Below are 6,000 nucleotides of genomic sequence, written 5' to 3'. Positions count from 1 at the left end.
GATTCCGACCATTCCCTGTTATAGTTGTCATCATTTCATTTCCGGTTGCACGAATTCGTCTCATAAACAGACACGATCATTCGAGAAGGAAATTTGGTCCCATGAGATTAAAACAGCAATCTTGTGCACATAAGCCGAAGTCAGCCACTGACATGCATTTTGAGACATTCAGTGCGATGGGTTTTTTTCTGTGGGTACCAGGCATCATACTCTTTTATTTATCTTAAGATAAACTTTATGAAAGAATGACACGTAAGATGTTAATCAATAGATGAGACATATTCAACACACATGAAAAGTATTAAATATGTTGAGATGACCGCTTGTGTCAGTAGGCAGCGTATGTATTTCATGACAGGTGTCCGTAGTCAGACCTGACTGAGTGACATATCCTATTTATAAATTTTATGAATAGAGAGTAGCAGCCTGACTATTGGTCGTTAATCTTATGATGAAGTTCTGGGACCACTGGCAATAACTTCGAATCAGCAAAACAAAAGATATTTTGTTACGAGAGTGTGCTTTCCGTAATTTGGTACTATCATTGATTAAATGATAGTTATCATCGGGACACAAATGTTTAGAGTTTTGAGTTGGAGTGGGTCACATTTCGGAATTTGCTCATTATTTGCTTAATCTATTATTGAAGATTTTAGACTTCTATGTGTTATATTTTGCTGGATGAAAGAGGATTTCTTATAGCTTTTGTTCCGTAACAAAACTGGGGGCTCGTCCAGAATATGACTGGTTGTTGTGTTGAGGAACAACACGGACCTACACTAGGAATTTACCCGAATTGTGTGCCTCTGCCTATCAACACCTGTTTGTCAACAACGTCATATTCATGTTGGACACTCCTTGCCTGACAGCACACTGTGGAACTAACTTCAGTTAGTATACCTGGTCTCACTGTAAAATTCTGCTGAGTTAATATTTGATATTTGTGTGTGATCCATTCCTTTAGTTTGGATTCTGCTGCCTTGTACTATAAAACTCTGTTGTGAATCTTTGTATCTTGCTCTTTGCTCGATGCATAATATTATATATTTTAGACTTGTCAGTGATATATTTTGCTGGTTCAAAGGGGATTTCTTACACATGTTGTCACGTGTTATTAACCGTAACAATTCTATGATATTAGTTATAATGATCCATGAAGACTGACAGACAAATGTTATAATCTAATCGTATCAGTGATTCCTGTATACTTCAGAGTAGGAAGGGAAATTATCTACATTATCTAAGTAGAGGTCAGTGTTATGGGTCATGTTTATCAATTATCGTAATATTTTACATATTTATTCCGTAGAATACTTTCTGGCCTTCAACATATCTGTCGATCACTAGACGGGAAGATCAGTTTCTCCCAGATATACGTTAGCAGCTAGGAACACATCCATACGTCCAAATATTTCAGAAGCGATTTTACCAACATTGTATTTTAGCTGCTACTTATTTGTACATAGTTAAGGCACGTTCGATAGTCCTTTGAGATTTGTTCTATCATTTCTGAGCCACGTTGGGTTATTATAGTAGTATTCCTGGCCTTTGTCTGGGCAATGTCTGGGTAACGTCTCTTTCTGACTACACGACTTGAAACTGTCTTATGTATCCATTATCCATTACTGTAGATGCTCTTTATATAAGACTACACATCAAGATATAAGTAATATCGTCCAACTATTAGTTACTATTGCACGAGACCATTTAACCGAATGTGGTGTTCCCCTGTCCTGATATATGTGACGTCGAGCTAAAAACGACTTACAACAATATTCTCTGACTGAGTAAACTGGGTAAAACTCATAAGCTTGTGTTCTATGTAGGTTTAAAAGTGTGTATTTTGTGATTGTATATTTTGCTTCGTGGTTGTTTTCATGTTTTGTTTGAAACAGTCTGTGGGTGAGTTGTGTTTTTGGCGCTTGTAGCAATACTCACGTGTCAAATCAGGACATATTGGGAGATATAGTGACGTTTAAATATTTCGTTGATTCACAGGTATGCAAGTAAAACTACATGAACTCTGAAAGTTGTTGAGTTATTTTAAAGTCTTCCAATGCTGCTCAACAGACACCAACAGGCTTCACACAATGTACATTGTGAGCAGTTAAATCGTAACGCTATAAATAATGTTTCATTTGGTTATGTCTCACAATGTTCACATACAAGAACATCTATAATATAAGCTACACTGTGTATCAACCAGCATCCGGTGGATACAGTTCACTCACGGCTAGTGTGAACTGAGAATATTGAGGATATTTATGTCCCACGACCAATTTGTCATTTGTCTCGATCATTGAATGTATCGGGATCTTATTAAGTGATAGGGTCAAATCTTACGACTAAATAGACACAACTGAAGCAAGGTTAATGATTAAAACCAAACCTCCCGTGACAGTACAGATTGGTTTACAGAACTCGATCCTTTCTTTCAACCCAGAATGTCTATGAACTCCGTCTTCACGACTGGTTGTCACGATGGGCAATGCATTAGACGATACACATCTCTCTTGGTATCGACCTAATCAAGTTAGATATCAGTTATTGTCAGCTCCATGTGACTTCTCCAAAGATAACGACAGTGGCATATTTATAGTAAAACTACCTACCTGTGTGTAAAATAAAATGATCAAAACTGTCGAATTTACAGACTCCAAGGGGATTTCATGGAGCATGAAAAGCAGAATAGTGATGATTGAATATTATACGAAGTAACCACTGAAGATCAGTGATGACACCTGGTGTCAGCGAAAATGGGAAACACGACCAGGATGACCTAGGCATCCGGCGCTCACACAATAAACTACTTCGTACCTACGTCACACCCAAAACACCCTTTAAGATCTAAAAGGGCATGTAAAATTGACAGATAAACGATTTGTGGAAAGCCCAGTACTTCTAGCATATTTCTAAAAGACGAAAAGTGATAAAGTGGTAGTGTACAGTCTGTTGCACGGAGCCCAGGTCCCTAATCAGCTGAAGTTAGTGATAAGCAGCGTTGGTAACGGTCTTTCGATGAGTGACCGTGTTGGGCAGTCAGACTCATGAGACTTTTCAGGACCTGCCACGCAACGAAGCTCATGGGACACATGTAGTCTCACCCTGTGCAAGTGAGTAAGTTCAAAACCGCATTTGTTCACTTTACAATGAATGGATACCTGGAAGGATAAGAATTGTTATGACTTTGAACCTAGTGCCTCAAAATTTCTGTTAGACGGGGTAAAATATCTGTTCCTTGCGAGGAATTTGGCCTGTAACATGTGGATATTTAGGCGCTTTACAATTGTATTGTGTCCAGAAAACAAGTGGATTCAAATGTCATTAATTTTCATGTGTTATAAAACATAATCTTTGTTGCGTGGGAGACGAAAGAGTGTCATTTCATGTTGAAATCATAACTGAATCTGAGTTCTTACCAACATTTTGATGTTTGGATCTTTGGAAATGAACATGTACAGTATATCATCCACCGTATAGGACACACATATCTGATTGAAGACAAGAGAGGTACTTCCCACACAAGCCATGTGCATATAATATTGGAACCTAAAAAGAAACACCTGTTAAAATACAACAAAGCCGTTATTTGCTTTTCATGCAAGCAATAAGCATGGCTTCTAAAGACACATTATTCAGCGATGGTAACATTTTTCAAAACCCCCATTCTTCAACAATGCTGCGTATCTCCTTCCAAGGTCTTGCCCGAAGGTCTTGCCCACACATGTGGGCGTCTGACATTTCCGTAGATGTCCACTAAATAAATGGCGTAGAGTCGAGTAAGCCTACCCTAGGGGTGTTCTATATAGGGGGTGAAAGTCTACCTTTCATTGAATATTCCTTAATAAAACCAATAATGATGTGATTTCCATAAGTGTTATTGATAAAAAGGTGTAGATATGTACGCTTTGATTTAGGTTGGGTTTTCACGCAAGCAGGTGTTTACGTAAATTCTTCCCTTATACACAGAGTAAAGAGCATTTTCTTATACACAGAGTAAAGAGCACTATTGAACTCAAAATAGCGTTATTTAGTAATACATATGTTTGTTTTTTGTCACTAGAGAGCAATCTGCACATCTAGCACTAATGCCAATATCAATTTCAAATGGATCGTAATCAGATTAACGTATTCTGTTCTTAGATTCTGCAGTGATTTTAGTTTGTTGTTGTTTTACATTTTCAATGGTAGGTTTGCTAGCGCTCTATTTACACTTAATCTGGTTTTCTGTCATGTATCCCCTGGATCTTGTAAATCTGTTACAGAGCTTGTCAACTTTCCAATGTCCTTCAAACGGATGACGCGATATATACTAAGATTTGACGTAAATATCATTTTAACAAATGATTGTACAGTAATTTCCAAATCTGTGCTGTCATGTGTATTTAACATACCAATGTACCCCCGGTTGGCAAACAGAAATGAACATTGTTGTGAAGTCTAATTCATCCCCTTTTTACACATTCTTTTGTCACAAGTGAAAAGATCATAGCATTGCGTTTACTGTTGTTTTTTGTTAATATGTCACTTATACCAAGTTCATTGTTCAACTCACTGTTCCAATGATGCTTTCAAAATGGTTAGGCCCTCTCTGTGGATGGCAGATGACTGGGAAAGGATGTGTTTGCAGTTCTGCTTCATTTTCATGATGTGCTTTTTATCAGTGACAACATCACACACTGACCTACCCATTCTAAAGGGCACTCAGCGTGGACGCTATGGTATACAGTATAACATTAGAGTAGCCATTAGAGTAGCCGTGATTTTGATCCCAGCTGGTAGCAGGCTGGTAAACATGACTGCTGGTAAACATGCCTCCTGGTAAACATGACTGCAGGTAAACATGACTGCAGGTGGCTACGGTTATTGAACTCTGCATGAATCCACTTTATTCGGCACCAGGCAAAAACAACCGTCCGAGATGTTTCATAAACTTTATAAACAATATTCAGATTTATAACCTGCAAAACATACTAAATACACGACACAAGGACAAACGGAGAATTTGGCACATGGGAACCTTATAAACGATGACTGATTCATAAGTTCAGAGTTAAATATGTCCATACTGTATTGTGTTTTGGATATCATATACTGTCATAGAGGTATATCACAAACTGGAGCAATTTGCTTCACTCGGATCGGCAAAATCAAAACAAGGAAAAGTACATTGAACCTGAGCTTCACGTATTTCGATGACTTGATATTGTTCACTAATGATCAATTAGCTGTTTCCCATCCACTATTTTCAGCTAAACTGGAAATACAAGATATATGAAACTGCTTCTTCTGCTTTATGTATAGATCCTAGCTAAATTCAACTGACGACAGACGTCTACTAAAAACTGCAAATTTCCCCTTGATGTCCAGACTTGCTCCGATAAATCCGGGCTGTGTTGGTCTTTAACCTACATGCTCTTCCGACAACGATTGCAAAGCTCGAAAACGTCAAGTGGGCGACAGCATTCAAGGTAAGTGAAGCTATTAAAACTATTCTGTGGTAGATTTGTTGATGACATTTCCATTTTCGTCCAGTCGGTCACAATAAGTCTGTCTGTCCCGCAAATGTGGTCCCGCAAAGTATCTCAGGTCAACAAGGAATTGTTTATGCATGTGCTTTTAACAGATTAGAGATAGAAAAACACAACTACTTGACTGAGATTCGTGAGCATAAAAGGTTCTCGTGATAATGGAAACTTGAGAGTTTCATCATATATATTTACATAATTGTACAGCAACATTTTTCAGCAGCCCATGCTTGCCACAAAAGGCGACTATGCTTGTTTTAAGATTCAACTAACGGGATCGGTTGGTCAGGCTCGCTGACCTGGTAGACGCATGTCATCGGTTTCCAAATGTCCATGCTGTTGAGCTCTGAATTGTCTGGTCCAGACTCGATTATTTACAGACCGCGGCCATATAGCTGGCATAATGCTCAGTGCTTCGTAAAACTAACCTTACTCTTTTTCACAATATTTTTTAAGTGAATTTTTAACTACA

This window comes from Haliotis asinina, chromosome 3 (genome assembly GCF_037392515.1).
Source record: "Haliotis asinina isolate JCU_RB_2024 chromosome 3, JCU_Hal_asi_v2, whole genome shotgun sequence".
NCBI lineage: Eukaryota > Metazoa > Mollusca > Gastropoda > Lepetellida > Haliotidae > Haliotis > Haliotis asinina.
The sequence above is the reverse complement of the archived record's forward strand: the minus strand, read 5'-3'. Positions refer to the sequence as shown.